Source organism: Callospermophilus lateralis, chromosome 2, assembly GCF_048772815.1.
Source record: "Callospermophilus lateralis isolate mCalLat2 chromosome 2, mCalLat2.hap1, whole genome shotgun sequence".
NCBI classification, from domain to species: domain Eukaryota; kingdom Metazoa; phylum Chordata; class Mammalia; order Rodentia; family Sciuridae; genus Callospermophilus; species Callospermophilus lateralis.
In genome coordinates, this window is record NC_135306.1 from 173,465,159 (window position 1) to 173,482,722 (window position 17,564).

The window sequence follows — 17,564 nt, forward strand, 5'->3', positions numbered from 1 at the left end:
TTTCTTGCTTGGCCTCCGGTATGTCAATAACTGCAATTCAGATTTTTCTTCCCTGGCATTGATTCCCTGGCAGGAACCTTTTCTTTTATGGTGTGATTCTCTGCATCTACCTGTCAGTGTATCCAATTTTAGCTCCAGTAGTCAAGGCTCTGACCTCTAGTCTCCTATGGATCTAATAAGATATATTGATTTTTCATTTTCTCAACTGTTTACTTGTTACAAGGATGAAGTGTCAAATTTTCAACTCCCTACATGTGGAACTGGGCACAGGAATTTGGCTGTGTAATTTTGAAGAGAAGAGTAAGAAACGAGCAAGAAAAGACCACATGAAATTAGCATCATAATACATTTTTATCATATGGAAAATTCTAAAACACACATTTCTGAGACTTTTCAGTATGGATGCTCAGCTTGTATTTGGGACCAGTGCCATAACCAACTCCTATTTGCAAAGGCCATTTCAGAGGAGTGATTATAATCTACATTGAGCATTAGCAATAATTCCAAGATAGTCATTCTGCCTCTGCATGTCACTCATTTAATAATAAACAGTCTTTTCCCTGTAGTTGGCCGTAAGCAATAAATATAGAGATTAAGCATGCTGTGCAATGGAGGTTAACTTGAGTAAAATTAGTTATAAGTTAATGCTGAATATAAACATTTTTTTCAGGCAACAATATTTTTAAAAACAAAGTGGAAACCTTTGGAATAGAACCAAGATTAGGTTAGGTGTACTACTGTTGTCTTTAATCCCAATGCAAACAACATGAGATTTGAATCACACACTAGGTTTTGCTATGCATAATAATTCTGATAACATCTGGTACCAATATTCACCCAATCTCTACATTCTACTATAGCTTTTTTTTTTTTAAAAAAAAAAAGCATTCAAGTTAAAAATCCCTGCTATTTATTTAACATGTTATACATATACACATACATATATATATATATATATATATATATATGGATATGATATAAATACATATATGTGTATATATACACATACTCACACATATACATATATTTATATGTATACTTATATGTAGGCATGCATGTTATATATTTGCATATATGTGTGTATATATATAAAGATATGCATACATATATATATATATATATATATATATATATGCAGCCATGCATTATTTAACAACAGCATGTATTCCAAGAAATGCATCATTATGTGATTTCACTGATGTACAAATATCATGAAGTATATATACACAAAGAAAGATTGTTATGACACATTAGAAGGTGATATAATCTTATGAGACTACAGTTATATGCGTTGTGTAATTATTGACCAAAATGTCATCATGTGGCACAACTCTCTTTCTTTCTCTCTCACTAGTAAGATAGCTTTATTTTTTAAAATATCTACTATCTTCCAGTTGTTTCTGTGGAACATTTTCTATGCTATTAGTTTTAATGTTCTTCTGATGCAAAATCTGCTTTTGAGACAGCTTTGTGTGCTTCTGATTCACAGGCTTGCTCCATGATCAATCATCCAAAATGATCTTATGACAATCTCCTTCAGAAGGAGGCAAAAAAATAAATTAGATAATGCAACACTATTTTTTAACAAGGATTGTTTTTTCATTGATTGACATCTGAACCCAGAAGAAATACAATTTCATTTTTCCACAGAGGGTGAATCAAGTATGTTACCTAAATTTTCCCAAGCCAAATATCTATCTTTCATGGCAAAATCTGAAGAATGGCATTCACTAGCCAGAGGATAAAGCCTAACACTTACTTCTTTGCTTAGTTCTATGATCTGTGTGTAATCAAGAGGGAGCCAATTAATGTATTCCTCTTTTTTTTCCTTCTTAATTAGAAGACATGTTGAAAACTTCTGTAATAATCACATTCTTACATTATTAACATTATTATAGAGAAAGGAAGAATTATTGGTTGGTATGTCTATGGTACAATAGATTTTTTGAAGTAGTTTTTTAGTGTCTACTTTTTATTCCTTGATGTTCCTTGTACTAAAATGATTGACTAAGGTCAATCATGTAGATAAAAAAAAACCCCACTAACTTCTTTGAGGGAACTATAAGATTTAATTATTGTCAAACTAATGTTCAAAATTTTTCATGTTTAAAGGAAAACCCGCTGCTCTTGCATTCTAAATCAGAAGACTAATAAATGTCAGGCACTATCCATAGCCAAGTGTCTGAAGATTGAATTGGTCTTTATTGTAGCTGGACCATAAAAGTAAAAAATAAAATAAAATAAAAATCCAATAAACGACTTCAGTGTTAAAAACATTTGAGCACTTTAGCTGCCACATGCAATTTGCTAAAATTCATGTGGCAATTCAACTTATTTTTAACACAAGTATCTTAGTAAATGCTTCCAACAACACTAAAAAAAATACTGTGAGATATGAAATATGATATGTCAAGAACTATGTAATGTTTTGAACAACCAATAATAAAAATTAAAAAAATACTGTGGAACTAATACAAAATGAAAGGGTACCAGTAAAAGGATGTAAGAACATGTAAATGTGTGTGTGTGAGTATGTGTATCCTACAGAATTGTACACATATATGTATTCTATACTATTGCATATCACATAGGAAGTGTTTTAGCACATCCTGACAGATATACTTTTCTTTAAACAAGGCAATTCACTTTCCCTGGCCCACTCTGCCAATTTTTTTTTCTTTTATCAGAGCAATAAAAATGGAGATACCATTCTAGAACCTCATCTGTAGCTGTTTGATAATATATAATACCATCTCAGAGTTGAGAGAAAATCTAAATGACTTAGTTTAACCTGCAAAGAAATGCATTTGATTATGTTATAAGCTTGCAACTCTAGGTATAAGCAATGGATTACCAGGGTAGACATTACCTAGGAGTTTATTTGAAATGTTAAATTACAACTACCACTCTCATATGTCTTTTCATAATCTTCATTTAAATCTGTTCCCCAGGTGATACATGTACATGTTGTAGTTGGAGAAATCCTACTGGACAACAGTCCTTCTCATTATTTATCCAGGTCCAATATCTGGGTAATCAGCCCCTATGATCCCTACTATATTTTGGATAACTCTAATAATGATGAGCATCTTCCTTACCCTTAGAGAAAAAAAAATCTGCTTCTCTTTTATTTCTGCCCATTAAACTAAATGTTTTCTTCTAGGGTCAATCAAGGTAAATCCATTTCTCTTTGAAAATTATGTTTTAGATTATCATAACATTTGTTATACTCTCTTATTCTGTTCCAGTTCCTTTGACCAATTCTCAAATTACAAAATTATTATCCTGCTTAACTATATTGAATGTTCATTGTAATCTCCACCCTGATGATTAGGTATCAACATGTGATCTCCCAATTTGAAATGTGATATTCTTATGATCAAGGAAAATGTGAGCAAAGTTCTTGCTTCCTCCATTCTACATCTATCTATGCTACCTAAGGATACGCATACCTAACTTGAGAGAATGGAGATTGAACCTTAAGCCTGAGACTTACTATTGATTGTATAGCTGTGCTAAGCCAGGTTTCTGTTTTTCCACCTTTTTTAATACAATGTATGTCAAATCAATCCTTTAAGCCTCAAAGTAGAACTCTAAAAAAAGTTAACTATACATTGTTACATGACATTTTTTTTATAAATAAAATGATTTTCCCATAAATTTTCCCTGTCACACTGAGTACATCATCTTAATTTTGAATCATATTTTTTGTGTTTTATATGTATTCTTCGTTTCTTTGAATGCCTTTTGAAGATAGGTGTAATTTTCTGCTATCATCTTGTATATCTAAGATATTAATTTGTGGATTATTATTTCATTCCACTGTGTATATATATTGGTGTGTGTGTGTGTGTGTGTGTGTGTGTGTGTGTGTGGAGATTTTTGGCCACATTAAGTTTAATTACATTGAAAAAGTATAATTTGCACTCTAATATATTAATTGACTTTAATTTAGGAAAAAATCAATGTGAAGGCCTAAAAGATACTATATAAATTGATCCTTTGCCTTTTAATTTTACCTATTACTCTAAAATTCCTCAGGTTACTTCATTTTCTTTCTCAGATTCCAACTAATAAGTACTGTCAATCCCAAGAAACCTCATACTGCCCTATTATGAGTTCATATTATGTGTTCATTTTTTTCATAGTTCAACATCTTCCAAATACAAAATTTTCCTTATTTTACTTGATGGGAAACTTCTATCACACAAGCATGCTCAAATGCATGCATGCTTGTGTGTTTTCTCTAAAGCCTAGATGAATGCTAAGCACACCATGAGCACTATTTGCTGGTTGAATGACAATGTGAATTGTTTTCACCTTAACTGTGGCTGAGTCTGTTTGGTTTTGTATAGGTTAAAAAAAACAACACATAGTTAGTGTTAGCATTAGTGTTCAAAGGAAGAATATAGTTTCTCCCCTTCTGAACCCCCAGGGCAGCTACTCCGATGATTTAAAACCAATTTTTCTGGCAATGGACTGAATACCGTGAATTCCATAATCCCCAATATAGCTAAAATACGAAGATGAATGAATAGTCTACAATGTCTTTTTTCTCATTTCTTTTTAATAGCAGTATTTCCAATATGTATAAAAAATCTTACAATTATTCAAACTTGCATAAATAATTTGTTTCTTCCTTTGCCTGATTTTATTGGAGTTGTCTTTTAACTGTTTTCTTGATTCATAAAGTAAGGAGTAGGAAGTAATGAGAAATAATGCCCAGATCCTCCCTAGAGGAGAAATGGACCTTTGAAAAGTCTAAAGACATAAGTGCTAAAACTTCGGATAATAAGTGAACTGTGTAGTGTTAATTATCTCTCAGTGGTAAGCCAAAATTATTGATAGCATTTATTTAATTTTTTATTTACTGATTTGTAATAGATTTTTTGTTCTTTCAGAAATTTTATGTCTTCTCAACTATGCCATATTTATTCTACCCCTGTTCCTTTTTATGTGGTACTGGGGATTAAATTCGGGGGCACTCTACTACTGAGCTAGATCCCCAGCTCTTTTTACAATTTTATCTTTTTGAGACTGGGTCTCTCCACATTGCCTAGGCTGGACTCAATCTGAACAGCCTTTTGACTAAGTCTCCCAAGTCACTTGGATCACAGTCTGCAACACCATATCAGACTTATTTCACTGGTTGAATAATCAAAAAAAAAAGGAAAAAAATATATCATCAACAGTAGCATGGTTGATAAAGATGTACACACAACTTAATGGGGGAAATCAGGAGAACTCAAAGATGAGGCAAGCTCTCTAAAAGTATCAGGATTGATTTTGCTTTTATATATTTGAGCAAGTTGAAGAGGCTTGGCACTTTTATTAACAAATTGCAAAAATAATATGTAAATTTTATTCATTATAGTATTGAGGTTATCTCAGACGATTTGAATGTCCGACAGTCATGTTAATGGTTTGTGAACTCCTGGACTCAGTAATTGATCAGTTCTGACTTCACCATATTATGACTTATCAGACATAGCCCTTCAGCCTTTGGTTTTACAGCATCCAGAACTGTTAAGAATTCAATTTATTAATTTATTTTTATAAAAAACCCTGTCTAACATATGGTGTTGTAGCAACACAGAAAAGAACAAAATATCATTTCATTGTAAGCTTTTTGCAAAATTCTCAAACTTTCAGGTAAACTGGATGGAATTCTTCTGTTAAATGAGGTATTAATATAAATATTTCACTACCTTAGAGGTCTTTAACTTGAGACCATGATGGGATCTTAGGGAATCTCAAGCTATTTCATACAAATGGCATATAGATTTTTGTGACTGTGTTTTATGTTAATATACTATATTTTTTCAAGTAAATAATGAACATATATTCATAAGGGGAAATCCACAATTGTCATACAATTTCTTATGCTCTATGTTCTGGTTTCTATGTGAGGTGACCCTCAAAAGCTCATGTGTGAGACAATGCAAGAAGGTTCAGAGGAGAAATGGTTGGGTTGAAAAAATCTTAATCCAATCAGTGGACTAATACTCTTATAGGAATTAACTGAGTAGTAACTGGAGTGGTAGCCTGTGGCTTTAGGGTTTATATTTGTATCTGGCAAGTGGAGTCTCTGCTCCCTGATCATGATGTGAGCTGCTTGCCTCTGCCACACTCTTACACCATGATGTTTGTCCTCACCTCCAGCCCTGAGGAATGGATCCAGCCTTCTATGAATAAAACCTCTAAAACTGTAAGCCACAAATAAACTTTTCTTCTTTTAAAATTGTTCTGGTCGGATCTTTTAGCAAGCAGCAAAGAAAAAAAAAAAAAAAAAAAAAGACCCTGACTAATATACTCTATTTCACTAAAAAGTAGTTTGACTTACTGCTTAATGTATTGAAAGTAGGTTTTTCATTGTCTAGGATACCTAGTTTATTTTGGAATTGACAGGTATTAACTTAAACCGTTAAACATTTGTTTTATACAAGTGCAAGGAACATAGTTTGCACACTTATTAGTACATTCATTATACAAATATGGATTTTAGGATGGAAATGGTCTGATACAAGAAAAGTCTAAGAATGAACGACGATTAAGACTCCACAAGAAGATCAAGTATAGAGGCTTACTACATGGGTTTTATTTATTTTATTGTATCCATGAGGATACTAAGTTTTTTTTAATGAATGAAGAAAAAGATGCTATTTTTTTAGTGAATTCATGAAACATTTTTTAAAATATTTTTTAGATGTGATGTACCTTTATTTTATTCATTTATTTATATGTGGTATTGAGAATTGATCCCAGTATTACACACATGCTAGGCAAGTGTTCTTTGAGCTGCAACCCCAGCCATCATGAAGCATTTTTGAAGCACATTCTGACCAAACATTTTAAAAATGATTTTGCTTTTCGTATATTTGAGAGTCATAGAGGCTAACTTCTTGGCACTTTTATTAACAAATTACAGAAATAATGTGTAAATTTTATTCATTATGGTTTTGAGGCTATCCCAGAGGGCCTGAGAGTCCGACAGTCATGTTAATGGCTTGTGGCCTCCTGGACTCAGTAATTAATCAGTTCTGACTGCACCAGCTGTGAGTGACTTTGAAGCAGGAACCCATCAAAAGATCATATCCACACAGATACATTAATTGTTTTGCATTATTATTTTTAAGATTTAATAAGGTTATTCAGAGTCTTCCTATAAAATTAATTAAAAGACACAAATATCTTTTTATATAAGGGCTAGAATATATGTAAGGATTAGAATATCTTTGTTCACTAAATCATTTTCCAAAAGGAAGAAAAGTCAGCTTATACTAACATGAATTGAATTTTTAAATTAACATGAAAAAATGCAAAAATTTATTTTAGCAATGCAGTACTTTGATGATATGCAATAAAACAAAAAAATCAGCAAATATTAAATGTTGCAAAGCCATATTTTCTAATAATTTTTATGATTTTCTATCTCTTAACTTCTCTGAAATATTAATCTTATAAATAAGAAATGGAGGAGAAATATTTTCCAATGACTGTCTTTCATTTCCTGTGTTTTCACTTCTCTGAATAATCCTGTCACTGAGAAAGTTGTATGAATGTGGAAAGTTGTGTTTAAATTCGGGAAATTTCTATATATCTTCTTAAGAGCACTGGTATAAGAAAATACTTAAATATAACCTGAAGGTCAGTGACAATGTTGAGAGATGTCCAGACTTCCAAAAAACAGGGAAACTTCTTTAGGAAGCAAAATCCTGGAAGATGATGATCCTCTGCTTTATTATAGAAAGCAAAGAAAAAGAACTCACAAAATCAATGCTAGTGGTGAAAAAGGTATACTTATACACTGCTGATGGGACTGCAAATTGGTGTAACCACTATGGAAAGCAGTGTGGAGATCCTTCAGAAAATTGGGAATGGAACCACCATTTGACCCAGCTATCCCACTCCTTGGTTTATACCCAAAAGAGTATATACTTAAAGTCAGTATATTATAGTGATGCATCCACATCAATGTTTATAGCAGCTCAATACACAATAGCTAGACTATGGAACCAACATAGTCATCCCTTAATAGATGAATGGATAAAGAAAATATGGTATACATGCTCAATGGAATATTACTCTGCTTTAAAGAAGAGTGAAATTATGGAATTTGCCAGTAAATGGTTGGAGTTAGAGAATATCATGCTAAGTGAAATAAGCCAGTTCCTCAAAATCAAAGGCTGAATGCTTTCTCCAATATGCAAATAGTAATTCATAATAAGGCGAGGGGCACTAGGGAAGAATAGCATTACCTTAGATTAGATAGAGGGAAATGATGGGAGAGAAGGGAGAGGATGTGGGGATAGGAAAGATAGAATGAAGCATTTTTGAAGCACATTCTGACCAAACGGAGCTGATCATACATCATTGCTTAAGAACAATCTGGAGTTGCTTACTATATGTATATATGTGACTACACAACCAATATGATTCTGCAACATGTACACTCAGAAAAATGAGAAATTATATCCCAGCTATGTATGATATATCAAAGTATAAATGCATCCTACTGCTATGTATGGTTAAAACTAAAAAAAAAAAAATTAAAAATCAATACTAGCCTCAGGGACTGTTCCAAGTCTGTGCAGTGTGTCTGCTTTTCACTTCGTGCCAGGTTTGCAGCTGAACTGCCAGCTCTGCACCGCCATGTGGGTAGACCTCAGCAAGTGGCCCAGGACATTGAGCCTGCAGGAGGTGGAGAAGCAGCCCCAGCACCCACTGTGGGTGGCTTATGGGGGTGGACAAGCTGGGCAAAGTACTGATGGTGATCCAGGTTAAGAACAGTCCCACCAGCATTACATGAGATGCTCTTGATCCAGATAAACGCCACACCATGGTCCTGACAGACCCAGATGCTCCTAGCAGGCAGTCTCCCAAATACAGGGAATGGCACCATTTTCAAGCATTCAGCATGAAAGGCAACGACAATAGCAGAGGTAGGTTCTCTTGATTTATAGGGGCTCCGGGCCTGCCAGTGGCACAGACATCCACTGCTATATCTGGCTGGTCTTCAGACAGGACAAAGCCACTGAAAGTGTGATGAACTCATTCTCAGCAACCATAGGGAGACAAGGCAAATTCAAGGCTGCGGCCTTCTGCAAGGAGTACAAGGGTCCTCAGTGGCCCGCTGAGTTACCAGGCTGAATGGGACTACTATGTGCCCAAACTGTATGATCAGTTGTCTGAGAAGTAGGGAAAGCTCGCAGAGGTAAATGGTCCTGAAGACCCCAGCAGTATTCTCTACTTCAGAGATGATTGTAGAGCTCTCCTATTCCCCACTCCCTTAGCCCAGGTGAGGTCCGAGCTTTCAGGTAGCGATTTAGTGTGACTTTTCCTGCTGCTAGTTCCTTGCAATTTTAGATAGTCACACATCCTGGGTTACATTTTCATCTAATTTGAACTCTGTGTTGGGGATAGTTTGGTACGGGGATAGGGTCATCACATTATTAGTAAAAGAATAGCAACCCAGAATTTAAAGAAAAGGAAATCCAGGTGAAAATATTACAGAAACAGAGCAAAGTATGAATTAACCTTTAAGGAAAGTTTAGAAAAGGAGAAGGGTTTGCTGTCTTTACCTCTGTGATTCTGAGTTCAGAATTGTGCTCAATGACATCTATGAGATGTGTTTTTGCAGTGCTGTCTCTGACCAGGACAGAGGCTGGCATCTCAGCTGCCCCTCAGCATGTGCTCAGGTAGCTACTAGGTGTGAACCTCCTGCTCTGGCTCCTTTAAAGAACAAAACTGGATAAAACAAGGAGGATGGCTTGCTGCTGATGAGGCCTGGCCCTCTAGAAGGGCAGTATTACTGTGCCTTGGGCTGTTGGGGGTTCCTGAATCTGCTGAGCTGATCACACATCACTGCTTAAGAATAAACTAGAGTTGCTTAATGTTGTATTCATTCTGCTGTTTGCTTATTGTTGAATAAAAATAAAACATTGGATAAAAAAATAATCAATAAGTTATCACAGCTAAAGAAGCAGAGAGCTGGAAGGATCAATATTGTATTCCCATAGCATTGTGAGAGCTGCCACACATAGAGGCCCACCTGAGGGGTCATAGGATGATATCAGGGAACAGGATGCCTTCTTCTAAAGATGGTAAAAGCAAATCATGTGTTCTCTGTATTGCGATGACCTCATTTTGTCCCTATATAATGTTCTAGAGGAAGCAGGAAGTGCCATTGACAGAAGGTCATGATTCATACATTTTAGTTTCACTCTGCAAATTGAGAGGCTGAGGCTCCAAGAGCAGATGGGCTGACCTAGTGAGGCAGTCAGGCAAGTCAATGGCAAAGACAAGACAAGTCTTCACTTCCTGACTTCTCAGTCTTGATATCACCTTAAGTAACAACTATTAAAAATACTACTGACATTTTAAGTCTTAAAAGCTGTTTCATAGTGTGAGATGCTTATGTGTATCCTATGTTGTGTACAATACTTATGCTTTCTCAAGTTGAAATTCACTACAAAAGGCTGGTGAGATTAGGATTATTGTTCAATTCCATGGATAAAAAGTAATCAAACAAATGAGTCATTCCAGAGTTATGGGAATGTATCTAGCTCTGACTCAGAATCTTTTGTTCATTAATATGAAAATCCACCACTTCACTTCCATTGAGATTTTTACACTTATAGACACTCATTTAGAATAAATATCTATTCCTGGAAAATTATTGTTTTGATTATTGTATATTCTCTTGTAATGGTCTCTATATGAAGGTCTACTTTGTCTTTTACTAATATATAAACATGAATATGTGTGTGTTTATAGGATGTATCTTTTTTCATTTTCATTTTAGACATCTATCAGATTTTATGTGGACATCTCTCTTTTAATCTGCATAGTATTTTTAGTGCATCTAAAAAAAATTATTCTTAGTTTGAGCATGTAGACAATTTAGCTATGTTTCCTCACTTCTGTGTTTTGGTTTAATTATGCCATCTTCTTATATCCTATGGTTTTTGTTTTACCTTTACACTCTTTATTAGGACAATTTTGACTATTTTAAAAATTTTGGGGTTATGCTACATTTTTAAAATTTTAGATACCATTTACTATTTTGTTTAGTGGTCAAAGTTTCAAACTTGGTTTTATCTTATGGGACTCTAATGTTGAGTCATCAACTTCCTGAATGAAGAAAGAATTTCATCAACTTCCTTACACACATGCTCTTTCCCATGGAATTTATATCTAAGTTATTTTAACCCCACTGTAAGTCATCATTTATATTTCATATGATAGATGGTCAGTAAGATTTAAGCAAATATTGAGCCTTCCTCTGACATTAGAATACATTCTGCATCTCTGACCTTCTATCAGAAATTATAACCCTCTTCAGATCATAACCTTGGTACAGATTTGCTGATTATGAAATCTCTGTCTTTTCTAAAACTAATTTTATTTCTTGCAGAGCATTTACATGAAGCATGAAATTCTAGATTGACTGGCCCTTATTTTCTTTAAGCTTTTAAAGACATCATCACATTACTTATTGGACTCCACTAGGAGTCATCTACACCTCTATTTGTTTTTCCTTTGAAAGTATTTTCAATTTGTTTTCTCATTACTTTTAATATTTTTATTTGTTATCACATTTTCTGAAATATCATTATGTTTTGAGGTAATTTATTTTCATTTATAATTTGAATTGCATGTCCTTTTTCTATAGATTCCTTACTTAAGTCAGATTCCAGAAATCTTCTTTAATTATCATTATTATTATTATTATTATTATTATTATACATTTTCTATACTCTTAATCATTTTCCTCTCAACTAGGATGCAAATTGCTTATGATAGATCCACTAATTGTGTTTCACTGTCTCTGTAAACATGACTCATCTGATAAAAATCCGGTGGCCAATCAGTGAAGAAACAATTCTGCTACAACTTTCAGGCTACTGGAAAAATGCCAAAAGAACAGATTTTGAATATTCTCACAAATAATAAGTGTGAGGGGATGGTTATATTAAGTACTTTGATCTAACCATGTTGAAATATATCAAAATGTGTTCTTGTATAATGTTAACATGCAAAAATTCTATTTGTCAACTATACCTTGTCCGTGCTAGTGAAAAATGCTACTAAAGCATGAAACTTTTGAAAGTCAAAACAAAATTTCCCAAAAGTTAAGAGTGTCTCCGTTTTTAGAGTTTAAGTTCTCTGCAATTTTCACAGATCAAACATCATAAAACGAAAGTATGTTATGGAAATATTGATTAAATTAAATTGCTTGATGAGAAAATAATTTCTACTTAGGTGAAATACAAGGTTGTATTCATAGAATTGAGTCTTGGAGTTCCTTACTGGATTTTGCCCTTCAGTCTTTACATCCTGGATATAATATTCAAGTCTTGCCCTAGAAATACAGATTCAGATTTTACATATTATTGGTTTTTATCATCTTTAAATCTTTTAAGCACAGCATTTGGACATAGGTTATATGTCCATTTTTTAACGATTTGATATTAGTTTTAAGGATTTCATGGAGTGGCAGGGATTTAGCAGACAAGGCAGATAATCCCCACTGTGACATCCAAGAGAGACGTACTAATTCAGTAATTATCTCTGAGGTCTTATGTGCTTTTCTTAATACTGAATCTGAATTTATAGACATGCAGATCACTTTTTAATTCAGGAATATTTTGATCTTTTTTTGCATTGAACTTTTGCCTTTGTAATGTTTGGCATCAAAGTTAGTATTCATTGTCTTTTCTGTACACCAGAGTCTCACCTAGGTTTGTGATGATTATTGATGATTATCTAAACTGGAGAAAAACAAATATGAAGATGGTTCCTGGGTTATAAATAAAGTTGTATCATTAATTATATTTGACAGCATCCCCAAAGATGTAGATCTCTTTACATGTTAAAAAATGTGTAAAAACTTTGACATATTTTCTGGGTGTGCATAATTCAAGGCTTAGAAAATACTTCACATAATCCTCTAAAAGTATGGGTTTAACTCCTAGGTTTTAGTGACAAAATTTTACATTTGAATTTTATTAATGCATTCTATAATTTTTATTGAGGGCCTACTTTCTGCCAGGCATTAAATGAAGTCCATGTTCTTATAATTTACATTTTAATTGATTTTTCAGATCAAAAAATGGAAGATCCTTTAAAATTTTTCTAACCATGAAATTAATTTTCTGGTGAGAAATGGAGGCCTCTGGAGGGATGGATGAAATGTTTTACACACATAGTTCTCAAAATGGCTCTATGAGGTGTGTTCTATTAAGCTTCATCTATTTTGGGGGGTTCATTGTCTTCAGTCAATCTTTTACCCTCTGCATGTGATTTCCAGAATATAAAGAGTTAGTTAATTTTCCTTCTTTAGATTTACTTTTACTTTCTTTCTTTTTTTTTTTTTTTTAAACCCTTTTGGTACCAGGGACTTAACCCAGGACACTTAATCACTGAGCTACAACCCTAGAACTTATTTTTCATTTTGAGACAGGGGCTTACTGTGTTGCTGAAACTGGTATTGAACTTGTGATCTCCTGCCTCATCCTCCTGAGCCACTGGAATTACAGGTATGCACTACCATGCCCAGCTGATTTATTTTTTAGTTAGATTTTTTTTTAAACTGTAGGTCTGAGTTATCTGACAGTCAATAAATTGTTAATTTTTGCCTGCAATTAATTACCCTATATGACATTAAAAAAATAAATATGTTTGGCTTTATCAGAGAAATTGCAGAGGAAGGACCTGTTTAAACAAAGTTTTAAGACGTTGACAGATGAAAACTAAAGGCTTTATTACTTTGGGAGTGGGTTACCCAGGATTGAACTCAGGGGCACTCAACCACTGAGCCACATCCCCAGCTATTTTGTATTTTTATTTAGAGATGGGTCTCACTGAGTTGCTTAGCACCTTGATTTTTCTGAAGCTGGCTTTGAATTGTATCCTCTGCCTCAGCCTCATGAACCAATGGGATTACAGACATGAACCATAGTGCCCAGCCCTAAAGGCTTTATTTAGATAGACCAAAAAAAAAAAAAAAAAAAAAAAAAAAAAAAAAAATATATATATATATATATATATATATATATATATATATATATATATATATGAATCCAGTTGGCAAATTGATTTTTTTAAATTTTTTAATTTTTTTTCAACAATGTCAGATATAGATTCCACCAGATCTTAAAACATGGCTGACCTAATAGTTGGATTTTGAACTATTTATTTATGAAGAAATGGCTAGAATACTGATACGTTTAAGAGTTAACTGAAACAAACATATTCATAGTGTCAAACCTCACAAATCTTATACAACCTAATTTTGAATTTCACAGTAAATTTTAATGATTGATATAGAGTGGTACTCATACAATTTACTTTCTTTGAATTACATTTGCTATACTTTTGAGTTCTTAAAAAAGAAGCTTAAGTTCTTATCTTGGAATATTTCTTATTCAGCAATATAAATGTTTTTTTTTAGTGTTATAATTTTAACTACATTAACATTATTTAGATGACTCCAACAATTTTTATAAGTAGATTTAAAATTTTCTTGAATCTTAAAAAAAACTGTATGTGTTGTGTGTGTGTGTGTGTGTGTGTGTGTGTGTGTGTTCCACCAATTGTTTACAGATATATTGCTTAGATTCAAAATTTGTTGGTATTTTCTAGCTATTTTTAGGTTGTTGTTTTATGATTTAATTTCACTATGGCTGAAAAAATGCTTTGCTTTAGTCAGATCACTTTGAATGTATTGTGACTTTTATTATATTTTAAAATAATGTCTATCTTGGTAGAAGTTTTATATAAACTTTTAAAAAATGAGTGTTCTGCCCTTTTGGAAGTTATGTTCTATAATTGACAATCAGATCAAGTTGTTGGTAGAGTTTGTCAGTCTTTTATTCCCTTATTGCTCTTCTGTCTATTTTTTCTTCAATTAGTAGGAATTATTGAAATCTATGATTATATTTGTTATTATCTATTTTCTCTTCAATTTTTCAAGTTTTTAATTCTATAAAATTTAATTCATACATTTTAAGTTTTGTAATACAGAACAGTTCAGTCACCTGAAATAAGAAAACTTGTTAATAATGTAAAATGTCTTGCTTTAATTGAAAAGTTCATACCTCTACAATCTGCATGTCTCTTTCCTTCTACTGTTTTCTTCATATTTGGATACACTCTTTTCTGTTATTTAAGTTTTAAACTTTTCTCTTTGATACCAAAGTAGAATTCTTTCTTATAGGAAATGTATAGTTATGTTTTAATTTTTTTTAATCCAAATTCTCAATTATGATTTTTAGTTGAAGGATTTAGAACTATTAAAATTATTTTTACTACTTATAAGGATACTAATCTGCTACTGTCTATTTATCCCATCTCTGAGTGTTTTTTTTTTGCTTTCTTCTCTTTTTTCCTAATTTTGATTTGATTATTTTTCATGGTTAGATTTTATCTGCTTAAAACAGCTATAAGACTTTTTGTTTTTCCCATTTTTATCCTAAGGTTTTTTAATGTAAATATTTATCACATCTTCTGTTTAACTAATAATAAGCTATTTGTGCTACTGTTGGCATATATTTTACTTCTACTTGTTCCTAAAATACCTGACATCATATTACTATAATATTTCTCTAAATTGTCAAATATCTTCTATAGAAATGAAAATAGTAAAAGAAAATATATATTTACTGAAATAACCCTTTTGGATACTCTTCATTCTTTATGTAGCTTCAGATTTCCATCTTGTTTTATTTCCTTCTGTCTAAAAGACCTTTTCTTTTCTTTTTCTTAAAATCCAGTTTTGCTGGTGATGACTTTTTTATTCTTCACATGTCCAAAATGGAAGTTTTCGGATTTCTTTTGGAAATATAATTTAATTTGTCATACAGATCTTGATTGACTTCTTAGATGCCATCTAATATTTTTTTCCAGCACACATTATTTCCTTCAAGAGATCTGTCATCCTCATCTACTTTTCTCTGATCATATTTCACATTAATAACTGTGGTTGTTCAAGAGTGATTTCAATATTATTGGTATTGATCTAGTTAAGATGTTTCTAGATATAGTTTCATCATTTTCATCATTTTGATTTTTTTCTCTAGCTCCTTAGGAACTATGAATTTACTCCTATGATACCTTATTTGTGTTGCTTAATAATGCACTATGGCTTATGATAATTTTATTCGTTTTTTTTAAATATTGTTTCATTTCAAAATTTTAAATATTGCCTGATGCTATTTCTCTAACTTCATTAAAAATCTTTCTGCAATATCTGATCTGTTGTCATTACTATTTTTAAAACTTAGGCGTTCTTTTGGTGTATGGCAATTCAATGAGGATTATTATTATGTTTTCTTTATATATGTCTCTTTCTTTCTGTGTGGTCTCTCTTTCCATCTCTCTTATGCATAGTGTCTTTTTCCATTCAAGCTGCTATTTAAAAAAAAATACCACCATTACCTTGGTGGCCTATAACCAATGCATCTTCTTTCTCACATTTCTGAAGACTTGAAATAACAAAGTAAAGGTATCTTCTGAGGACCCATGGCCTGACCGATTAATGATGTGGCACCTTGTAGCTCTGTTTTTCCAGGAATCAAGCAGTAGTTTTAGACAGCTTTTCCCCTCCTAGACCAAAGACCTATGAATGAACAATGTTAGGGGGAAAAGTATATTCTGGGGCATACAGTTTCAGAGGACTTAGTTCATAGATAGTCAACTTCATCCTTCAGGGCTCGAAGTGAAGCAGAACATCATGACTAATGAGTGCCTTGGAGAGAAGCAGCTCAGGATATGGCCAGGTAGCAGAGAGAGAGAGATACTCCTCTAGCCAGGGATGAAATATGTATTCCAAATGCAAGTCCCCAGTGACCCATTTCCGTCAGCCACACCCTACCTGCCTTCAGTTATCACTAAAATAAACCCCATCGGAGGACTAAATCACTGATTAGTTTACGGCTTTTATAAGCCGATCATTTTACTTATAAATCTTACATTGTCTCACACATGAGCTTTTGGGGAACACTTCACATCTAAACTATAACAAGCAAGGCTAAGATCTCTTTTATAAGGAAACTAATTCCATTTGGCAAGCTATTTACCTATGACCAAAGTTAACTACCTTCTAATACTATCAACTGGAGGTGAGAATTCCAACATGTAAATTTTTAGGGGGACACAGATATTCATACTTCTATACTTTCCATGTATCTGCCATATGCATGTCTTATTTTGCCCTATTAAACTTACTGTTTATAATTATATTCACTGTTTTAATATCATTTGTAATAAACATATTTTTATTATCTATTGTTGCTGATTTTATTAATTTTCTTTCATTATGGTTGACATTGCTAATTCTTTGCATGTCTTTTAAATATTTTGTTGATGTTCAAGCATTGTGGTTTTTAATTATACAGTTTCTGTACAGATAAGAATTATTCACAGCCTAACCCCTCACTCTCACTCCACCCCCATACTACTTGCCATTCATAAGCCAACCATTCCTAGTAATCTTGCTTCTCTGCATCCTCTATATCCCAGTAACTTCAAAATGCCTGGTTTACAGCAGAAAATTCATTCAT

The 17,564-nt window shown here is 32.9% G+C and overlaps 1 pseudogene; it reads left to right on the plus strand.

Moving 5' to 3' along the window:
* Positions 1–8,652: 8,652 nt before the first annotated feature.
* Positions 8,653–9,199, plus strand: LOC143391554 (phosphatidylethanolamine-binding protein 1 pseudogene; annotated as a pseudogene).
* Positions 9,200–17,564: the final 8,365 nt, after the last annotated feature.